Below are 23,908 nucleotides of genomic sequence, written 5' to 3'. Positions count from 1 at the left end.
ATCCACCCGTCTCGGCCTCCCAAAGTGCTGGGATTACAGGTACGAGCCACTGCACCTGGCCTATTGTTGCCTTTTTATTTGATATTTCAATAAATTTGTGAGCAATTGGAATGGTTTCGCTGCAGTACATAAAAGTTTGATCAGTTAGACTGCTATGTGATTAGGATTGCTCAGTGATCTTCCTGCAATAAGGGAGGAAAAGGAGGAATTTCAAATGGAGTGATTATGGATGTCCCCAGGCATGTCAATGGCTGCTAAAGTGCTATGGAAAAATGGAAAACACAATCTTTGGGATCCCTCTTTCAGCCATTTTCCTGCTTTTATATCTATAAACTTTAAAAAGTAGGCCATACTTTAAACAATAGTATACTAAGAAATTGTCACCACTGGCAGAGGTGAAGTTGAGTCAGCTTGCCTTGTGATTTAATCAGAAACGTGTCTTAGTCTGTAAAGCTTCACTACAGGAAATGCCCAGGAGCTGCTAATCAAGTTTAATACACATTTGCTTCCTTAACGCTGTATTAACATCCTGACCAGCACAACTTTCATTGTAAACATATTGCTTATTAAAAACACCCTGTAAGATGTCACAAACTGACAGAAAGTTGGGGCTACTACATGAATTAATATGCTAACTAGTATTTTTCAGTGTTATGTAGTATAAGATAGTAAGTGCTTAAAATATGAGCATTTTGAATTCCTGGGCCAGCATTATCCCATGGTTAACACTGAATTATCCATGGCTCTGGGAGAGAGCAGGTGGTTCACTTCCAACTATGGGTTATGTTCCAAACTAAGCGTTTTTGTTTGTTTTTTTCTTTTAAAGAAAATCAAGTTTATTTTTGAAACTGTTCATTTTAATTCTAAGACAAAGCTAGAAAAAGAAGAATGGAAGATCTGGAAACAAAGCACTGTCAAACTGTCGCTGTCCTACCGTGGGAGAGAAATGTCTTATAAATGGAAAAAATAGTTGGAGAGAACGAGAAGTTTGTGGTGTTACGTAAGAGGAAGTGCCCAGATTACATATAAAAGTCAACTGCTTCATGCCCTGTTCCTAAATATTAGGGATGCAAAGTACGTGGTGGCAGTAAGTCAGAGCCTGGTTTCCTAAATATTTCTTAAATGTCAGGGATCCTGAGAGATGCCTAAACAAGTAGAAAATTCTTTTTTTTTTCTTTTTGAGACAGGGTCTCACTCTGTTGCCTAGGCTGAAGTGCAATGGCACAATCATGGCTCACTGCAGCCTCAACCTCCTGGGCTCCTGGGACGATCCTCCCACCTCAGCCTCCCGAGTAGTTCCGCTACAGCCAGCCACCACACCTGGCTAATTTTGTATTTTTAGTAGAGACGGGGTTTCTCCATGTTGGTCAGGTTGGTCTCGAACTCCTGACCTTAGGTGATCCGCCCACCTCGGCCTCCCAAAGTGCTGGGATTAGAGGTGTGAGACACTGTGCCCAGCCAACAGGTAGAAAATACTATCCTGAATGAGTGTGTGTGTGCCTGCTAGGAGAATATTTCCTAGTGTTTCCTAGATCCTTGTTAGTTGACTTCCCACCCACAAACCCCCAGAAGGAGTAAACTGTCTCTAAATATCAGAATAAACAACAACAATGAAACAACTTTTATATTTTCATTTTTCTTTTCTTTTCCTTTTTTTTTTTTTTTTTTTTTGAGATGGAGTCTCACTCTGTTGCCCAGGCTGGCGTGCAGTGGCACGATCTTGGCTCACTGCAAGCTCTGCCTCCTGGGTTCACGCTATTCTCCTGCCTCAGTCTCCCGAGTAGCTGGGACTACAGGCGCCTGCCACCATGCCTGGCTCATTTTTTGTATTTTTTTTTTAGTAGAGACGTGTTGGCCAGAATGGTCTCCATCTCCTGATCTCGTGATCCGCCCACCTCAGCCTCCCAAAGTGCTGGGATTACAGGCGTGAGCCACCGCACCCGGCCTTTTTTTTTTTTTTTTTTTTTTTTTTTTTTTGAGACAGGGTCTCACTCTGTTGCTCAGGCTGGAGTGCAGTGCTGCAATCATGGCTCACTGCAGCCTTGAACTCCTGGTCTCAAGCAATTCTCCTGCCCCAGCCTACCAAGCAGCTGGGACTACAGGCTTGCCCCACCACACCCAGCTAATTTTAAAATTTTTTGTAGAGACAGGGTCTCCCTATATTGCCCAGGCTGGTCTCTAACTCCTGGTTTCAAGTGATCCTCCTGCCTCAACCTCCCAAAATGCTGGGATTTCCAGCGTGGGCCACAGTGCCCAGCTAAAACAACTTTTAAAAGGTATATTAGAGATCCAACTAGATTCTACTCTTGCATTTATCTGCAGCATATCAATTTGGTTTGCCCATGGTTAGGTGGTTCTTGGTCTGGGTCTTAGTTTCATGGGTCTATGCATATGTGGAAACTCATCAAGCTGTATATTTAAGACTTATGCGTTTTACTCTGTGTGTTTGGTTTCAATTTTAAAAAGTTTTTATTTATTTATTTTTTAAGTCAGAAGGGGTTTAATGGGTCAAGAAGAGTTTACTTCTGTGCATACGAACTGTCTCAAGGTCTGTTTGTTCAAACGGGGTAACCAAACAGGGACAGATTCTACAGTGGCTGCTGCCCAGAGTTTTACACAGATGGGAGCATGGCCGTACCCCTGAACCCTCCATCCTTCTCTTGCCTGTGATTACCACTCCTTCCCTGGCCTTTTCTGGCCTGGCTGCTTTCACCGCTGACGTAGGGCAAGGATTTTGTTTCTCTTCATTACCCTTCACCTTGCCAGGCCTCTGTTCATCCCATCCCTCAGCCCCCCATACAAAGTATGCAGTTAGCACTCCATAAATATTGACTCTAATTTTGATTATTTTTCTCTGGTTAATATGTGTTGGGGGTCGGGTGCGGTGGCTTATGCCTGTAATCTCACAACTTTGGGAGGCCAAGGTGAGAAGATCACTTGAGCCCGGGAGTTCAAAACCAGCTTGGGCAATACGGTAGGACCTAGTCTCTTATTTTTTTTTCCAAAATAATTAAAAATAAATATGTGTTGGGGTGGGCAGTGAGTGTGGGAAAGAAGGGGGAAAGGGAGATTGTTTCTAATGTACAGATGGGGAGAAGTCTGGGGCTGCGTAGGAGCTGGGGTGAAGAGCACAAGGCATTCTGGTTTTGCCTCTGTATTTGATGATGTTTTCTTAATGTTGGAAAAATGCAATAGTTTTATCATTTGCCACATACCTTCCCATGCTGTTCCCTACTGAACCAAGTCGGGTCATATCACACTGGCTATGTTATACTGCGCTGTTTTCCATTGACTTTTTGGTTATTGATAATTGATATTGGCTTTTAGTGTTGGGTGTGTGGTTTCTTTTCACACAAACCTGAATACGTTGTATCACTGAGGTTTTCCTAGGGGTTCAGTCATTTTGAGTTGGAGATGGTCATTGGGATGCATTTTTACATTCCTGTTCTCACTTTTTTTTTTTTTTTTTTTTTTTTTTGAGACAGAGTCTTGCTCTGTCGCCCAGGCTGGAGTGTAGTGGTGTGATCTCGGCTCACTGCAAGCTCCGCCTTCCGGGTTCACGCCATTGTCCTGCCTCAGCCTCCCGAGTAGCTGGGACTACAGGCGCCCAACACACGCCCAGCTAATTTTTTGTATTTTTGTAGAGATGGGGTTTCACCGTGTTAGCCAGGATGATCTCGATCTCCTGACCTTGTGATCTGCCTGCCTCGGCCTCCCAGAGTGCTGGGATTACAGGCGTGAGCCACCGCGCCCGGCTCCTGTTCTCACTTTCATCTGTGGGTGCCACCCAGAGTATAGGCTTTCTATGGAACAGTGAATGTGCTTACATACGAGTAGGAGAAGCAAGGTTTTTCTTATGAAGCCCGGGAGACAAGGAAACCGCGGTGACGCCGTGTGCCAGCAGCACGCATTTATTTGTGGTATATCAGAGCCTCAGATCCAGCCATCCCAGACAGTAACATCCACAAGGATGAGGCCCTTTTGCAGGAGACAGAGAGCACACCTCCCTTATTCCTGCTCCGGTAGCTGAGATCTGCTGGAGACCCTTACTCGTGTTTCCTGGACTTGAAATTTAGGACACCAGCCACTGGGCATTTTTTGCAGAGGGTACGCATTAGAATTTCTCTGTCAGTTTTTTAGCCTATTTTTTAAGCTAAATTTCTAAATGCTTTTAAAACCAACAGTGTTGTTTTATTTTGCTGATAGAACCCAGATACGAGGAGAGATTTTTTTTTTCTTCCATCATTTGAATCATTGCACAAGCACCATATCACCTAGAAACAGAGGGTGATTTCAGGACAGTGCTGTGGCCACAAAGCGTGGTTAGGTTCGGAAAAGCAGCAGGGAAAAAAAATGCCTTCTGATTCAACACTTCCGTTCTATGTGATTCAAGCACGTATCTAGTTACAAGGTTTCTTTGGCAAAAACAATTTTTTGCACTGGAGTTAGCCAGGCAAAGCCAGCGTCCCCCTGGCCAGTTGCGTTTGAGGACCCATCTGCCTCACACATCATTAGCAGCATTGTTTGTTTAGGGCCCTTCTGTAGAATCTTTCTTCATGGAGAAGTACAAGAAAACTCAAACAGCTCAGCTGGATTTCCAGGTCCTGGGTGGAATTTGTAACCCCTTTGACTTCTCAACTGAGAAAATTGGATGCGGCTGTCACAGAAAAAGAATAAATATGGAACCCCACAATGCTATGCTTGCGGCCACTTTTATTCCATTGAATTTCGCACATAATGAAAGGCAGGCATACCCTGAGAGGCACAGAGCTGAGCCAATGCTGGGAGTCCTGCAGTTCCAAGTAGGTTGAGCTGGTGACAATTCTGGGCAAAATACTTTAGTCCTCTTTAGTTGGCCGCTGGCTAAAACATGCAGGCAGTAATACCTCCTCCTGTCACCCTACTGTGAGTGTTCTGCTTTTAAAACTAAAAAAACGATGAAAGAGGAAATACCAGTGATTAGTTAACACCTAAAAAATGTATGCCCTCACGAATAATCAAAGAAAGGCAGTCTAAAATTTGATAGCATTTTAAAATGATAATATCCAAACATCTTAATTAGCTTTTGTCATTTAAAACTAACACCCAGTTTAGTGTTTTATTAGACTTTACTTTCATGAAAGGTTGGGAATTCTAAAAATAACATATTTTGAAAGAGTAATGAATGGCCCAACAAACTTAGTGGTCCGATTTAAGCTATTGGTTGGGTGGTCAATAGATGCTAGAGAAGTTAGGACTGGAAGAGACGTTAGGGCTTATGTGGCTCTGCCCTGTCATTTTCTTTTCTTTTTTTTTTTTGTTTTTGAGACGGCGTCTCGCTCTGTCTCCCAGGCTGGAGTGCAGTGGCGCAATCTCGACTCACTGCAAGCTCCGCCTCCCAGGTTCACGCCATTCTCCTGCCTCAGCCTCCCCAGTAGCTGGGACTACAGGCGCCCGCAACCACACCCGGCTAATTTTTTTTTATATTGTTAGTACAGGTGGGGTTTCACCGTGTTCACCAGGATGGCCGCCCCGTCATTTTCTAACTGAGAAAGCTGGGACCTAGAAATGGTGTGTGACTTGTCTAGGGTCACACAGTTGTATGGAGGCTGGAATTGCATTAGTAAAACATTGTGAGTTCTTATTTAGATCTTGCTCTCAGCAAATAGCTTCATATAGGATTAAACTTTTTGTTTTCAATACCTCAAGGATGTTGTGCTTCCCTGTCTTTCCAGACAGACAAGATGTCTGAGACCTCACATCAGGCACTGTTCCCTCATTTATTCTTTGTCCTTAGATGAACAAGTGGCTGGATACCTCTACATCTTTAGAAAAAAAAATTTTGACATACAGTCTTATTCTGCCACCCAGGCTGGAGTGCAGCTGCATGATCGTGGCTCACTGCAACCTCCAACTCCTGGGCCACCTCAGCCTCCTGAGTAGCTGGGACTGCAGGTGTGCACCACTACGCCCAGCTAATGTTTTTATTTCTGTAGAGATAGGGGTCTCACTATGTTTCCCAGGCTGGTCTGGAATTCCTGGGCTCAAGTGATCCTCCCACCTCAGCCTCCCAAACTGCTGGGATTGCAGGCATGAGCCACCACATCCAGCCTAGATCTGTTTAATGGGGATAATAATCCTTGCACAATTGATGTCCCTTTGATAATCTTAGAAACCCCTTGGGCAACTACAAATAAAAATAAGGTATGTACAGTCTAAAAGGGGGATAAAAAGTATATAGGTAAGTCTAATACAAAACAGAATAAGTGTTGTAAGAGGTTGTATTAGTTAAGGTCTTGCAGTTCCTGTAACAAACAAATCTCCCAAATGTAAATTGGCTCTAAAATCACAGAAATTTATTTCTAGCCCATGTAAAAGCCAAAATAGATGTTCATTATTATCAGGCAGGTCTCCCCCTGGTAATTTTGGGGCTTGGGCTTCTTCTGATTTATCACTCTACCTTTGGCCTGGTTTTGAAGGCCACCATGCTTGTCTGTATCAAGCTGAAAGAAGAAAAGCAAGCTTGGAGGTCTCCTAGTTGGAGATTTTTAGAGGCCAGGCCTGGGAGTTGCAGACATCACTTCTTCTAGCATACCTTTTGATAGCACCCAGTCATATGACCACCTCTTGGTGCAGTGGATGCTGGGTAATGTAGTCCAGCGGCATGCAATTTTAGTGACCATCAAGTGATCTCTGCTACAATGGGCTTTGCGGGCCCAAAGGAGGGGAACGTCATATGAGAATGAAGTAACTTATTGGACAAATACATACATGCCTAGGAGGGCGGAAATAATTAATAATTATTTCTACTATTAACAGTCATTTTGTCTTAATTTTAATAAGAGGGTTATGTATCTCTTACATATTACAGATAATCTTCAGAAATTTTAGGAATTCTTAAAAATAAGGTGGGATATGTATCTCAATTTGTTTGTGTTTTCAGGAGTGGTGACTCTTTCTGATCCATGGCCTGTGCTTACAAGATAGCCGGATCCCATGGAGATCACACCTGCTCCAGCCGTCTCATGAAGCTTGGGAGGTGACCACAGAAACAGTGGGCCCTCCCCAAAGCCACATGCGGATAGACTATAGTCAGGACTCTTCATCTCCATTCAGCAGTGACCAGAGGCCAGCGGCCCGAGGCCTGCGCTGGTGATTTGTTCCAGCTGCTGACATTTGTCATCCCTTGGCTGCGTAAGGCACAGACCACACCTCCTCGTCTCCTTTCCACTCAGGCTGACAATGCTCTCCTTCTGCCCCTTGTAGTGTTTCTACTGAATCAGACCTCCCAGCTGGGCTCCCGCCCTCCAGATGCTTACCCTCCACACTCTGTCCATCATTATTGGAGCAAACGATTACCAGAGCTTTTCTAAATCCACATCTGATGATGCCTCTCCCCTGTTCAGATGCCTCGGATGTCTCCTGCAGATGACAGGAGACACCGAGACTCCTTATAAGGGGGCCCCAATAGGAAGGTTCTGCTTCACGAAGAATTAATGACTTTTGTCTTTAGATTTTGACTTTGGTTCTCTCTCTCTGTGTGTCTCTCTTTCTCTCCACCTTCCCTTTTCTGTCTTCTGAAGTTGAATTTTGGACTTGAAACTACGTGTCATGCGTTTTTCAGGCCTCTGTGCCTTTGCTCTGTGGGCGGGTCTCATTCTCCTATCTCCAGCTGTGAGAATCCTGCCTGTCCTCTTAGGGACGGGTTCAAATACCATCAGCCCCAGAAAGCATCCCCACTGTTTGAACGACATAGTCTTTCTCAGGTGTTTGGATAGTAATTGATATCTCCATTATAACGTATTGCCCTGCTAAATATTATAATCACATACATTTGCCTCACCTCTACAGGATTCCTGTTACTCAGCTTTGAGTAAGACCTGCAATGATGGGGGTCAAACCTTGCTGTCTATGCTGCCCCAACACGGGGCTCTACAGAAAATGAAGGTAACACAAGGACAGCCTCTGGGAAGCACCTAGCATTCAGCAGGCACTCAATAAATGTTAACTGTTCATCATTTAACAAATGCTTATTGTAGGTTTACTCAATACACAGTACTGTATAGGATACTCCAATAAATTAATAAAATGCTACTCTCATAGGAACTCGATTATTGACCTAATAGATGCTCAATAATATTAGTTGATTTAAATTAAGAGTCACAGAAAGAATTCCATTTAAATTACTTTTTGGCATTTTTACTGGGTCTGAACTTTTTCGTTTAGCAAACAATTTGGTTCTGATCCTGGGAAATTGCTCTCAAGGTCATTGCAGAATGGCTGCTTTTCCTAAAGATTACCTGTAATGATGGGAAATATAGGTTGTCATTGGAATAGAAAATGGTTGTCTCCATGGCTGGTAGGTGGGGTCTTGCTCCTGGGCGGTAGGTTAGAGTTTGCTACCCTTACCTTGAGTGTCATGGTACTTTGCAAGTAACTCTGTTAAAGCTCCTACTGCACTACGTTTAAACAATAGATTTCAAATGGAACTTTTGGTTTTGTACAAGTGATGATTTGTTTTCTTGCCTGGCTTCCACTCCAGACCAGCACTGTGAGAGAGTCCATGAACTCTCCGTGATCATGGAAACGTTCTATAATCGGTGCTGTCCAAAACAATAGCCACTAGCCACTTGTGGCTACTGAGCCCTTGAAACATGGCTTCTGCAATGGAGGAACTGAACATGTAATTTAAATTCATTTTTAATTTAAATAGCCACATGTGGCCAGTGGCTACCATCTTGGGCAGTGATATCGAGTTCCTATGAGAGTAGCATTTTATTAATTTATTGGAGTATCCTATACAGTACTGTGTATTGAGTAAACCTACAATAAGCATTTGTTAAATGATGAACAGTTAACATTTATTGAGTGCCTGCTGAATGCTAGGTGCTTCCCAGAGGCTGTCCTTGTGTTACCTTCATTTTCTGTAGAGCCCCGTGTTGGGGCAGCATAGACAGCAAGGCTTGACCCCCATCATTGCAGCCTTCACCAAGAAAACAGGCAGCCGAGGGAGCAATTTAGCAAGAGGGCCAGGCGTTCCGTGAAAAGAAGCCTGGCAGAGCCATAAAAGAAACTAAAGAATTTTGGTGGTGAACCAAAAGCCTCTGTAACCTGCCCAGGCCTGAATTTGGTGATCATGCTTTTGCCTGAGGCAGCCACAGAAGTTATTTAATTCTCAAAACTAGGGCCTGTGAGACCCACAAACCTGGCCTGAGGTTTGCTAGCAGGGACTCTAGTTTTGGCAAAGGGAATGTGAGCTGCTTAGCATTGGAGGGGGAGACAGGAGACGTGACCACCTTGGCTTTGAATGTTCTCATCGGTGAGCAAGGAACTGGTGCTGTGCCTGAGTGGGCGTGAAATTGTTTTGCCTGTGGTTTTCTTTAGAAAGCTGCTTGGTTCCTCTTCTCTCAGAGAATTTGGAAGGTCTTCCCCGCACAATCGAAGGAGCAGTTTGAGACACAGGGGCGACAGCTAGGGACAGCATTAGAGGGACCCACATTACTTAGAGCTACTGGTTTCCCCCCAGATAAAAACCCACGTGTCGTTTCTGCATGAGCAGTGAGTGACGAGGAGAATTGGCTTGCAGCCTCTCAGCTATGCTCTGCCTTTAGGGTCCCTCTAGCCGCGGCCCCTGTGTTGCCGCTTGCCCCTGGGTACCTGACTGATGAAGACAGACCCTGGGGCTTGTCATTGAAGGTGCTGTGGACCCAGGGGTGCTGTACTTCTGCTGTTCCATTCACTGCAACATTCATCTCCTGCCTGTTTACAAAAATGAAACAATTACCCTATTCTTCCAAATGGAAACTGCTAATTTTTGAAGCAGAAGGTTGACTGCTTCTGTAAGATTTCAAGAGAGTGAGAAGACTGGAATCAGGTGAGCCCATAACTTCTTATCTAAACTGAGTTTCTGGGGTTGAATTACAGAATTGTTTAGAAAAACAGTCAATATAACTACTTTCAGAAAACACCACCTGTGAAAATCCAGATTTATAAATGGTGATTATGCATTTAGTACAGTGATTATCATATATGTAATATATAAAATATATATATAATATGTATATTGAGGCCCCTTTAAAGAACAGCATGATGGGCTGGCTCATGCCTATAATCCTAGCAGTTTGGGAGGCTGAGGCAGGTGGATTGCTTGAGCCCAGGATTTCAAGACCAGTCTGGGCAACATGGTGAAACTCTACAAAAAAATACAAAAATTAGCTGTGCATTGTGGCATGTGCCTGTAGTCTCAGCTACTCAGGATGCTGAGGTGGGAGGATCACCTGACCCCAGAGAGGTCAGAGCTGCAGTGAGCCATGATCGCACCACTGCAGTCCAGCCTGAGCAACAGAGTGAGACCCTGTCTCAAAAAAAAAAAAAAAAGAAAGAAAAGAAAAGAAAAGAAAAGAAAAAGAAAAAACAACCGCATGGCAAATTTGAAAGTCTTTTGGAACATGACTTGTGAATGCTCCAAACATTCCAAAATGAATGAGTGAAGTAGCCAGGAGAAATACAACAGAGAGCAGTGGGGATTTAGGAAACTTAGAGAGCCTGTGTGCCACCCACCGAGACATTCATATGCCAAAGATTTTTAAACATTGTGTTAGTCAAAGACACTTGGGCTGGGCGCAGTGGCTCATGCCTGTAATCCCAGCACTTTGGGAAGCCTAGGAGGGATGATTGCTTGAGGCTGGGAGTTCAAGACCAGCCTGGACAATATAGGGAGACCCCATCTCCACAAAAGAATTTAAAAACTTAACCAGACACAGTGGTTCACACCTGTAGTCCCAGCTACTCAGGAGGCTGAGGTGGGAGGATCGCTTGAGCCCAGGAGTTCGAGGCTGCAGTGAGCTGTGATCATGCCACTGTGCTCCAGCCTGGGTGACGGTGAGACGATGTCGAGGCTGCAGTGAGCTGTGATCATGCCACTGTGCTCCAGCCTGGGTGACAGTGAGACGATGTCTCCAAAAACGAGAAGAAAAGACAGCTGACTGTCTGCCAGTTGGTGATCCTGGTTTTAAAAGTTGCATGATTTCCCCAGGTCCTTTAAAAATATGCTCCATTTCGCAAACACGGTAGTACATCTACTTGGTAGCACAAGACACATTTTTATTCTAATTAGCGCATGGCATAGAGAGAGGTTATCCACCTGCCCTTGGTGGCGATCCAGAAGTCCATTTATTTACTTCATTCACTCTAAGTAGACAGGAATTTGCAGAAAACAGTAGCAATTGCACAAATAAATGTTTTTCCCCTATAGTACAATACCCCGAACTCTAGATCTGGTGAAAATAGATTACTTGCAAGACAAGAGCATCTAAACACCCCTCAGTCCTCCAGCCCTTGTAAAAAAGTCCACAGCCTTGTTCGCTTGAAACAGTTCCTAAACCACACTGACCTGTGACCCATACACTTCTGCCTTCTTTTCTAGAGCATATTTTAAAACCATTTTATTAGTATTCAGGAGAAGGGAACTTCCTCTTTCTTATCATCTGCACAGAATAAGACTTCCAGTGGACTTTTGCTTGATACCTGGGGAGAAAATTGTGCTTTTCCAAATAAGATGAGTCATCCGGGATCTGCCATTTCTGGGAATTGTACAGGGACCCAGAGCCTTGGGGATCTGCTCTGCCTACTTTGTGGAATTTATTCTCACAGAGCATGAGTTGGTCACTTTCACTCTGCTCCAGGCACCAGGAGCTGGAAGCTGGGAAGCTCTATTCTCTGGAACATCAAGCACTAGATTTTAGTGTGAAGGCCTCAGGATTTGTTTCTGCGCCCCTGCCACCCTGCACTGTGATTGGGTCTGTTTTGCTATATACTTCCCAAATGGTGTACATTATCATTGGGAATGGCACACACATTTCTGGGGAAAGGTGTGTTTACCATTTTTCTTAAGGGCCAGAATTTAAATCTCATCACTCCGACCAAGTCCCCAGCCCGTCCCCACCCCTAAGACATTTCTTCTCCTGCAAGCCAGAGAAATAATGAGAAAAGACGCAGAATATTTGGGAGATGAGGCTTCCCAAAGGACTACTGCAATCATGGTGGAGTTGGTACAACCCTCTACCCGCCCAATTTTTTATTTTCATTTCTACCAACTGTAGATTATGCACACACACAAGGAGATCACACAAAGGAATACTGTGCCTCAGGGCTAGAAGGATTCATTGAGCAAAGCTTGGAAGGAGGAATGAGAGAGAGACCTAGAGACAGAGACCCTCGGGAGAAATAATTAAGGCTGGCAGGGAAAGGCTGTGTTGATTGAGCTGAGAAGAAAGATGAGCATCCGGGGATTCTAGTAAGAGGTGGTGGAATTTGCAGATAAAGTCATTGGTACATTATTGGATTCATCTTTGGTTACCACTTTTTAAAAATGTTTTTTGGGGAAGAATGGTATCCAGAAAAAAATTCATGCAAGAGAAACAGATAGCTACAGAACTAAATAGTAATAGCTGACCAAAAAAAAAAAAGTGAGACAGAGGGTGATTTTGCCATATCCTCATTTCCTGGACTGAGCAAGAGAGGAAGCGAAATGCTGAGTCGGCTCCTGGCGTAGTGGCTGCCATTCATGTGCAGTTGATCCTGGCACTGCATGTGCAATACCCATGTGGTTTGCACAGAACTCCCTCCCACCAGCCCCACCTGCCCTCAAATAGTGATCCCACGTGGTTGTCTCTGTACCTAAATTTCCCAACGTATGTTTCCTTTTGAGTATGAGGATCTTCTTTTTTAAGTCAAAAAATAAAAATAAAAAAGGTCACATGCCCCATGAGACCATAATTGTACTTTCCGCCAAGAAAATATAATATATAAAGACCTTCAAGCCATTAGGTATTAATAAGACTTTTTTATTTTTAAATATTTTTGTTGTATAATATAATGCAGAAAATTGCATACAGCATAATATATGCACAACTTTATAAACTGCTATAGTGTGAACTGCCACATATCCATCACCAGGTTGGAAAATAGAACACTGCTGGTATCCCAGGAACTTCCTCAAGCCCCTTCCTCATCACGGCCCCCTCCCTTGGAAACCACTCCCTGATGTCACCATTTCCTTGCTTGCTTTTCTTTGTGGCTTAACCACCAATGTGTGGGTCCCCAAACAAGATAGTTTTGCTGTGAATGGAACCATAGTTCATATACTTTCTTGTGACTTGCTTCCTCTCAATGTTATGTTCAGAGTGTCCATGCATGTGGTTGCATGTAACTGTAGTTTGTTTTCCTTCCTGCATTATAATTCTTTGTTATAGTATATCACAGTTAATTGTTTTGTCCATTCCATTGTTTTTTTTTTTTTTTTTTTTTTTGAGACGGAGTCTTGCTCTGTCACCCAGGCTGGAGTGCAGTGGCGCAATCTCGGCTCACTGCAAGCTCCGCCTCCTGGGTTCACGCCATTCTCCTGCCTCAGCCTCCCGAGTAGCTGGGACTACAGGCGCCCGCCACCACGCCCAGCTAATTTTTTGTATTTTTAGTAGAGACAGGGTTTCACCGTGGTCTCGATCTCCTGACCTCGTGATCCACCCGCCTCGGCCTCCCAAAGTGCTGGGATTACAAGCGTGAGCCACCGCGCCCGGCCTGTCCATTCCATTGTTGATGGATATTGTTGCTTCTGGTTTGAGGCTATTAAGAGTGCTGCTATTCTTTTATTGTTGTCTTTGTTTTGACACGGAGTCTCAGTTTGTCACACAGGCTGGAGTGCAGTGGCGCGATCTCAGCTTACTGCAACCTCCGCCTCCTGGGTTCAAGTGGTTCTCCTGCCTCAGGCTCCCAAGTAGCTGGGACTGCAGGCGCCTGCCACCACACCAGCTAATTTTTTTTTTTTTTAGACGGAGTCTCGCTCTGTGGCCAGGCTGGAGTGCAGTGGCACAACCTTGGCTCACTGCAACCTCCACCTCCCGGGTTCAAGCGATTCTCCTGCCTCAGCCTCCCGAGTAGCTGGGACTACAGGCATGCGCCACCACGCCTGGCTGATTTTTCCATTATTAGTAGAGACGGGTTTCACCATGTTGGCCAGGATAGTCTTGATCTCTTGACCTCGTGATCTGCCCGCCTCAGCCTCCCAAAGTGCTGGGATTACAAGCGTGAGCCACCACACCTGGCCGGTCAAGAGTGTTCCTATTCTTGACAAATTTCCTGATGTACAGACATCTCTAGTGGGGTGGAATTAACTGCATCATCAGAAACACTTTTTAAAAATGTAACAGCTTTCCTGAGATATAATTTACATACCATACAGTTCACCCATTTAAAGTATACAGTTCAGGCCAGGCGTGGTGGTGCTCACACCTGTAATCCCAGCACTTTAGGAGGCTGAGGTGGGCGGATCACATGAGGTCAGGAGTTTGAGACCAGCCTGGCCAACATGGTGAAACCCTGTCTCTACTAAAAATACAAAATTAGCCGGGTATGGTGGCGGGTGCCTGTAATCCCGGCTATTTGGGAGGCTGAGGCAGGAGAACCACTTGAACCCAGGAGGCAGAGGTTTCAGTGAGCCAAGATCACACCACTGTACTCCAGCCTGGGTGACAAGAGTGAGACTCTTTCTCAAAAATATATACGGGGCCGGGCGCGGTGGCTCACACCTGTAATCCTAGCACTTTGGGAGGCCGAGGCGGGTGGATCACGAGGTCAGGAGATCGAGACCACAGTGAAACCCCGTCTCTACTAAAAATACAAAAAATTAGCTGGGCGTGGTGGCGGGCGCCTGTAGTCCTAGCTACTCCGGAGGCTGAGGCAGGAGAATGGCGTGAACCCGGGAGGCAGAGCTTGCAGTGAGCCGAGATTGTGCCACTGCACTCCAGCCTGGGCGACAGAGCGAGACTCCGTCTCAAAAAAAAAAAAAAAAAAAAAAAAAAAAATATATATATATATATATATATACACATACATAAATAATAAGATAAAATACATATGTGTTACTTGAAGGCCTTAGTGAATTAATTCATTACTTATTTCTATGGATGGCTTAAATTACAGTGGTTCTCAAATTTTCATGGGCATCGGAATCACTTGCAGGGCTTGTTAAGAGGGATTGCTAGGCCCCACCCACAGAGCTGCAGATTTAGTAGGTCTTGCTGGGGCTTAAGAATTTGTATTCCTGCCGAGCGTGGTGGCTCACGCCTGTAATCCTAGCACTTTGGGAGGCCAAAGCAGGCGGATTGTCTGAGCTCAGGAGTTCGAGACCAGCCTGGGCAACACGGTGAAACCCTGTCTTTACTAAAATACAAAAAATTAGCTGGGTGTGGCGGCCTGCACCTGTAGTCCCAGCTACTTGGGAGGCTGAGGTGGGAGAATTGCTTGAACCCGGGAGGCGGAGGTTGCAGTGAGCCGAGATCACGCCATTGCACTCCAGCCTGGGCGACAGAGCAAGATTCCGTCTAAAAAAAAAAAAGAAAAGATTTTATATTTCTAACAAGTTTCCAAACGATGCAGATACAGCAGACCACACTTTGAGAAAACTGGTTACCGGCTATTACTTTTTTTTTTTTTTGAGATTGAGTTTTGCTCTTGTTGCCCAGGCTAGAGTGCAGTGGCGCTATCTCGACTCACTGCAACCTCCGCCTCCCAGGTTCAAGTGATTCTCCTGCCTCAGCCTTCCTGAGTAGCTGGGATTACAGGCATGTGCCACCACGCCCGGATAATTTTGTATTTTTAGTGGAGATGAGGTTTCTCCATGTTAGTCAGGCTGGTCTCGAACTCCCGACCTCAGATGATCCACCCGTCTCAGCCTCCCAAAGTGCTGGGATTACAGGTGTGAGCCACCGGGCCAGGCCCTGTTACTTTGAAAGTTAGAGAACTGTCGTGGGGAAATTCATTTATTCTTTCAAGAGATAAGAATGGGACATAAGATACTTGCAATTTGTTAGAGAAAAAGAGGTCAATTAGCAGGCTCTTGTAGTAGCTCATAGTATGACAGTAGGAATGTTGCGTAGGGAATATATTCAAAAAACACTATAGAGATACAATCAAGAGACCTTCGCAATTGATTTGACGTGGAAGGCAAAGGAGAGGGAGGAGTCACAAAGGATACCAAGATTTCAGGCCTGGATCCAGGAAGAGAACTGGAAGACAGAGAACATGCATGATTGAAATGAAGGTGTGTAATCAATCAGCATTTTAACTTCTATATTTGGCTCTCTAGGAAGATTCACTCAACCCACATTTTATGATCAAAAGGACAGTATCCAGGGTGACTGGTCCCCTACGTCTTTGACCCCTTTCCTGCAGTGTTGCCCCCAGAAACTGGAAGCACGTCATGATGGGAGTTTTCCTGGGTAATTGATACTGAATTATCAATGGGAATACCAAATCAGATTTTTTTAAAATGTTAATTTAACTTTTTTTTTTTTTTTGCGACGGAGTCTCACTCTGTCGCCCAGGCTGGAGTGCAGTGGTGCAATCTCGGCTCACTGCAAGCTCCGCCTCCCGGGTTCACGCCATTCTCCTGCCTCAGCCTCTCCAAGTAGCTGGGACTACAGGCGCCCGCCACCACGCCCGGCTAATTTTTTTGTATTTTTAGTAGAGACGGTGTTTCACTGTGGTCTCCATCTCCTGACCTCGTGATCCGCCCACCTCGGCCTCCCAAAGTGCTGGGATTACAAGCGTGAGCCACCGCGCCCGGCCTAATTTAACTTTTACTATTTTTAGAGACCTCTGTCATCCAGGCTGGAGTGCAGTGGTACAATCATAGCTCACTGCAGCCTTGACCTCCTGTGATCCTCCCGCTTCAGCCTCTTGAGTAGCTAGGATTGCAGACATGTGCCACCATGTCCAGCTTTCGTTTTTTGTTTTTTGGTTTTTTGGTTTTTTTTGGTAGAGATGAGGCCTCACTATGTTGGCCAGGCTGGTCTCAAACTCCTGGCCTCAAGTGATCCCCCCACCCCGGCCTCCCAAAGTGCTGGGATTACAGGTGTGAGCCACCATGCCTGGCCCCATGTTAGATTTTGGAGGGACAATATAAATTTCACAAACAAGCAATTCTGAAAACATTGGAAATTGTTGAAGTCCTCCTTCATTGCACTATCTCTCCTCTTCTTCCAACAGCACCTTGAAATTTTCTCTTTGACCAAACCGCATCTTCATGTGAAATCCTTTCTGCTCTTTTCCTCCTGTTAAAAGCCCTCACCTTCTTCAAGGCCCTGCTCAAATCCCACATCCTGACTACAGCTGCTCCCTTAGGCTCTTCTGACACTTCTTTTTTTTTTTTTGAGATGGAGTCTCGCTCTGTCGCCCAGGCTGGAGTGCGGTGGCGCGATCTCAGCTCACTGCAAGCTCCGCCTCCCGGGTTCACGCCATTCTCCTGCCTCAGCCTCCCAAGTAGCTGGGACTACAGGCGCCCGCCACCACGCCCGGCTAATTTTTTGTATTTTTAGTAGATGACACTTCTTATAGTATACTTTTCTGGGCAGGTATTCTGTTTTCCCCAGCTAAACCAATGCACCTTGGGGCACTCCCCAAGGTCTTACACATTTTTACATTATCTTATTAAGCAGTGCCAGACTTTACTCTTAGAAGCTGAATGTTCCTCATGTCTTTGAGGAAAAGACAGAGAGTTATGTCTGGGACCAGGAATCTCCAAAATCTCAATTAGCAGTGGATTCTCAGATAAGGGGAGGCACAGTCAAGCAGCTTGCTCACAGTGAATGGACAAAGTTGTATGGAAGCCGAAGGGCCTCTCCTTGTCTTCATGAGAGGCTGGCCTTCGTGGCCTGCTTCCTCTTTCCCTGAGAGCCAGAGGAGGGCTTTTCTTTTCTTTCAGTCAACAAATATTTTTCTAGCACCTCCCACATACTCTTGTGTATTATCCTATCCACTGGGGAGAAAATGGTAAATAAGACCGTTTCCAGAGCATATGAGGGACAGAAACAAAAGCACAACAGATGAGCATGCCACACGATTCCATGTCACTTTAAATGCTGCGGCTAAAACATGTGAGAAGCTAGAAATAGGATGATGCTGCTGGGGGCCTTCTTTGGGGGGGATGGTCAGAGAAGGCCTCTTGGAAGGTGTGGCCTCAGTGACAAAGGAGCCTGCTCTGCACAGAGAGAGGAGAAACCATTCCCAGAAGTCAGCAAGGCACAGCGGGGAGAAACAGGATGGGTTTGGGTAAGGAGGTATAAGGAGTTTGGGGTTCTAAAGCACAACATGAAATCCTAAAGAGGATGGAAAGGTTGGCGGGGCCAGATTCTGGAAGGCGTCGTGTAATGGGGTGAGGAGTTATGACTTATCCTTTAGGAGACAGGATACCTTTGAAGGGTTTTGTTTTGTTTTGTTTTGAGACGGAGTCTCGCTCTTTAGCCCAGGCCGGACTGTAGTGGCGCAATCTCGGCTCACTGCAAGCTCCACCTTCCAGGTTCACACCATTCTCCTGCCTCAGCTTCCCGAGTAGCTGGGACTACAGGCGCCCACCACCACACCTGGCTAATTTTTTGTATTTTTAGTAGAGACAGGGTTTCGCGGTGTTTGCCAAGATGGTCTCGATCTCCTGACCTTGTGATCCGCCTGCCTCGGCCTCCCAAAGTGCTGGCATTACAGGCATGAGCCACCACGCCCAGCCTCTTTGAAGAGTTTTAAGCAAAAAAGTCACATGGTCAAATCTAAGCTTTGAACAGAGCTCCTTGATGGCTGTATCTACTGAAAGGCAAGACAATTTTGTGCTGTCGAAGTAAGAGTCTTCTCTTGCTGAGGACATAGTTTCCTGGTGAGTTTCACTGTTAAGGCTAATCTAAAATGTCCCTCCACGTTCTCCCCAAATCTTGTTTCTTCACATTCACTCTGTACCTCACCTCTGCCAGTGTCTCCCATGAGCCCCTCACACCAAACCAGGATCCACCCTTCCAGACCCTTAGCTCTTGACCTGGTTTGTCTTTTCCATCCGAAAGTAAAACTAAGTACCAACTCTTTAAAACGATTATATTTTAATTCCTCCAGCTTTAAGCAGCCTGGCCTGTTCTCAACCCACATATCATTTTGGCTAGGGGAGAAGTCTAGCTCTTTCTGCCCACAAGGCTGTGTGCGTATCTAAGTGCGTGTATTAATACTAGTAACTTTGCGGCCGGGCGCGGTGGCTCAAGCCTGTAATCCCAGCACTTTGGAAGGCCGAGGCGGGCGGATCACGAGGTCAGGAGATCGAGACCACGGTGAAACCCCATCTCTACTAAAAATACAAAAAATTAGCCGGGTGTGTTGGCGGGCGCCTGTAGTCCCTACTCGGGAGGCTGAGGCAGGAGAATGGCGTGAACCCCGGGAGGCGGAGCTTGCAGTGAGCCAAGATCGCGCCACTGCACTCCAGCCTGGGGGACAGAGCAAGACTCCGTCTCAAAAAAAAAAAAAAAAAAAAAATACTAGTAACTTTGCGGCCGGGCGCAGTGGCTCACGCTTGTAATCCCAGCACTTTGAGAGGCCGAGGCGGGCGGATCACGAGGTCAGGAGATCGAGACCACGGTGAAACCCCATCTCTACTAAAAATACAAAAAATTAGCCGGGCGTGGTGGCGGGCACCTGTAGTCCCAGCTACTCGGAGAGGCTGAGGCAGGAGAATGGCGTGAACCCAGGAGGCGGAGCTTGCAGTGAGCCGAGATTGCGCCACTGCACTCCAGCCTGGGTGACAAAGCGAGACTCTGTCTCAAAAAAAAAAAAAAAAAAAAAAAATACTAGTAACTTTGCATGTTTTGTAAACCTTGCTTTTTGTGTTATCTCCTCTATATCAGAATGTCGTTTTCTGACTTTCACATAATTCGCAGCCTTAGTAACAGGGCAATGGTGCAACGAAGAAAAGAAAGCAGACCGGGTGGGGTGGCTCATGCCTGTAATCCCAGCACTTTGGGAGGCCGAGGCAGGTGGATCACCTGAGGTCAGGAGTTCAAGACCAGCCTGGCCAACATGGTGAAACCCGTCTCTACTAAAAATGCAAAAATTAGCCGGTCGTGGTGGCAGGTGCCTGTAATCCCAGCTACTAGGGAGGCTGAGGCACAAGAATCACTTGAACCCGGGAGGCAGAGGTTGCAGTGAGCTGAGATCATGCCACTTGCCTGGGCAACAGAGTGAGACTCTGTCTCAAAAAAAAAAAAAAAAAAAAAGAGAAAGCAGAGAAGATGTTATGCTCTAGTGACAGGGAGGACCTCTATTTGAGGAAGAGGAGAAAGATCTGGATTCCAAGCCAGGGCCAACCATTCCATTGCTGTATGAACAATTACTTAATTTTAGTTTCCCTATTTTCAAAGTGAGAATAATAATGGCATGTGCCACAAATTTTGGTAAAGATTAAATGAGAAAAATAGATGTGAAACACTTAGTGCAGTGCACTAGGAGGTGCTCAATAAACGGTGATTAATACTAGCTATTGTCACTGGTTATCAATCAAAAGACATTCGTTACTGCTGAGTAAAACCATACTGGGCACAAAGGGGCTCGCAGAGAAAGTAGACAAGGGAAGTTTGAACCTTTAGGAAGCAATTTGATCTACTAGAGAAGTAAGAAGTATATACTTCACCTGAAAAACAGCCCAAGGCTGCATAAGTGGGGTAGGGAGGTGCAGACCAGATACATGGATTCATAAAGGCCGAAGAGGTCTCAGGGAATGAGATTTTCATGGGGTGGGGTTAATCAAGCACAGTTTTATGGAGGGAGTGAATCTTGAGCATGGACATGAAAGTAGTTTAAGATCTGGATTGCTGCAGAGCAGAGGAGAATGCTTCCTTGGGAAGAGGATCAGAATGAGGTCTCGGGGGAAAAGTGGGGTTTGTTTTAGGATTAGAAGGAGATTGGAAAGGAGACCTCATGTTGGGAAATTCAAGAAAACAATGAGAGGTAAGATGAGGCCAAATTGGAAATAAAGAACTGGGAACCACTATATGTTTTTAAATAGGGGAATATTATGATATAAAGTTAGTATTTTAGGGAAAACTGGTATTGTATCTATGTGCACTTGTGAGTGAGACCACGAAGAACTACTCTGGTGTTCAGATGCCAGAAGGGTGAGTACTCACCTGGAAATTGGGAAGGAAATGAGTGAACCTGATGTACATTTTAGGAGGTATTTGTCTATTGTTCTGAGGTCCATAAACAGTCTTTCTCTACAGTAAGAGAAATGAATGGCCAAAGGGAGAGAAGCCACAGGACTCCAGCTCGCAACGCCTGCTCCTCCTCCACCTGCCCCTCCCCTGTCCCATGGAAATCATCCAGTCTGAGGTCCCCCCTTCAACAGCAATGCAGCCAGGAGTTCACAAAGGGAAGCATTTCCTTTCCAAAAACTGCTAAGATGGTTTACCCTGTTATGCCAGGAATGTTAACAAAATTGCAAATGTACTTTTATTCTTTTGTTTTTTCTCTTTTTTTTTTTTGAGACGGAGTCTCACTTTGTCACACAGGCTGGAGTGCAGCGGTGTGATCTCGGCTGACTGCAAGCTCTACTTCCCAGGTTCAAGTGATTCTCCTGCCTCAGCCTCCCAAGTAGCTGGGATTACAGGCACGCATCACCACACCCAGCTAATTTTTGTATTTTTAGTAGAGATGGGTGTTGCCATGTTGGCCAGGCTGGTCTCAAACTCCTGACCTCAAGTGATCCACCTGCCTCGGCCTCCCAAAGTGCTAGGATTACAGGCGTGAGCCACCACACCCGGCCTGTTTTTTCTTTTCTTTTCTTTTTTTTTTTTTTTTTTGAGATGGTCTCAATCTGTCACCCACGCTGAAGTGCAATAGCACAATCACGATTCACTGCAGCCTTGAACTCCTGGGCTCAAGCGATCCTCTGGCCTCAGCCTCCCAGGCACCACCACGCTCGGCTAACTTTAAATTTTTTGTAGAGACAGGGTCTCACTGTGTTGCCTAAGCTGGTCTTGAACTCCCGGGCTCAAGCAAGCCTCCCATCTCAGCCTCTCAAAGTGCTGGGATTATAGGTGTGAGCTACTGCACCTGGCCGCAAGTGTATTTTTATTTATTTATTTATTTTGAGACAGAGTTTCGCTCTTGTTACCCAGGCTGGAGTGCAATGGCACAGTCTCGGCTCACTGCAACCTCCGCCTCCCGAGTTCAAGCAATCCTCCTGCCTCAGCCTCCCGAGTAGCTGAGATTACAGGTATGTGCCAACATGCCTGGCTAATTTTGTATTTTTAGTAGAGACAGGGTTTCTCCATGTTGATCAGGCTGGTCTCTACCTCTTGACCTCAGGTGATCCACCTGCCGTGGCCTCCCAAAGTGCTGGGATTACAGGCGTGAGCCACTACTCCAGGCCAAGTGTATTTTTTTTTTTTTTTCAGATGGAGTCTCGCTCTGTCGCCCAGGCTGGAGTGCAGTGGCGTGATCTTGGCTCACTGCAAGCTCCGCCTCCCAGGTTCACGCCATTCTCCTGCCTCAGCCTCTGAGTAGCTGGACTACAGGCGCCCGCCACCACATTGGGCTAATTTTTTTGTATTTTCAGTAGAGACGGGGTTTCACCGTGTTAGCGAGGATGGTCTCGATCTCCTGACCTCGTGATCCGCCTGCCTCGGCCTCCCAAAGTGCTGGGATTACAGACGTGAGCCACCGCGCCTGGCCACCAAGTGTATTTTTAAATTACACATTCTATAGCTCCCCACTGGGTGACCAAGTAAGAGTGCTTTTCTTTCCTTTCAGTCAACAAATATTTTTCTAGCACCTCCCACATACCCTTGTGTACTATCCTATCCACTGGGGAGAAAAATGGTAAATAAGACCATTTCCAGAGCATATGAGGGAAAGAAACAAAAGCACAACAGATGAGCATGTCACACTATTCCATGTCACATTAAATGCTGTGGCTAAAACATGCAAGAAGCTAGAAGTAGAATAATGGCGATGGGGGCCTTCTCTGGGAGGGATGGTCAGGGAAGGCGTCTTGGAAGGTGTGACCTCAGTGACAAAGGAGCCTGCTCAGCACCCTTGAAGGGGCCCCCACCTAGGCTCGTGGCTATTTCTGGATAGGTTTCTGGGGTGAGGGTGCCTGTCTGAGGAGAGGGGCGGATGTGGGAGGTGGCTCCATTTCCTGCGGGAGTCCTGAGGTGCTTGAGTCCCTGGGTGCTGGGGAGTCAGTTCTAGACGTCAGTGGGTTTGTGTGAATGGCTGATGACCTGAAATCAACCCCTCGTCCTGTGGGGCAGAGATTTCGTTTCAGGCACTGCTCTGAAGTATGGTGGAAAGCACAGAGTTGCTTGGGGTCTCAGCTTTCCCTGTCCCAGTCTCTCTTTCTGGTCTCTTAACTCTAGGCTGGATGGACGTGGCCCCTTAAGGGAACGAAAGTGAGTGACTGAGTCGTAGCAGAAAAAGGAGGAGATCTTGGAGTTCCTGTCTTCCAACACGCACCTCTTTGGTTGTGATGGTGAAGTGGGACAGTGCCGTCTCAGCAGGGACCTTGGATGTGCCCTAGAGGGGGTCTTGGAGATGTAGCAGCGTTACATCCCCTCCCACCATCCTGCCTACACAGTGGTTTTGGGGGCACAGATATTTCAGAGTAGTCTTCCCAAGAACCCTACATCAAGTATACTACCACCCCTTCCCATTCTTGATTCTGGTCCCCTCTTTATTTTCCTCATAATATTCACTGGACCTAACATATTATGTATTTGTTTGTTCACTGCCATGTCTCTGGCACTTAGAGCAGTAACTGGCACATATTAGGCACCCGGTGTGTAATTCATTTGATTAATGAATGTACTGAATGGCTGAATGGATGAATGAAGAGGAGGAACAGAGCAGATGTCTGACCAGCTCATTCTGGCTTCTGGAAGGAACCTGATTGGGAATTTTGCATCTTTCCCTCCCCACAGCCTCCTAGTCACTACTACTAAAGAATAGAGACCCTTATTCCCACTTTTTTTTTTTTTTTTTTTGAGATGGAGTCTTGTTCTGTCACCCAGGCTGGAGTGCAGTAGTGCAATCTTGGCTCACTGTAACCTCCACCTCCCAGGTTCAA

General features: G+C 45.8%; 1 protein-coding gene across 2 annotated transcripts in view; it reads left to right on the top strand.

The window, feature by feature from the left end:
* WNT5B (Wnt family member 5B) overlaps positions 1 to 23,908 on the top strand; it is a 75,945-nt gene that overhangs the window by 33,528 nt on the left and 18,509 nt on the right. Inside the window, exon 1 of one of the 2 annotated variants that reach the window (XM_003273682.4) lies at positions 9,766 to 9,853. The exons of the other annotated variant lie outside the window; for it this stretch is intronic. The gene's annotated coding sequence lies outside the window, so the exon portion shown is untranslated. Of the gene's footprint in view, positions 1 to 9,765; positions 9,854 to 23,908 lie in introns of those variants that run through there. 2 annotated transcript variants of the gene reach the window in all.

This window comes from Nomascus leucogenys, chromosome 23 (assembly GCF_006542625.1).
Source record: "Nomascus leucogenys isolate Asia chromosome 23, Asia_NLE_v1, whole genome shotgun sequence".
NCBI lineage: Eukaryota > Metazoa > Chordata > Mammalia > Primates > Hylobatidae > Nomascus > Nomascus leucogenys.
Note: the sequence above shows the minus strand (reverse complement) of the source record. Positions and strands in the feature narration are given on the sequence as shown.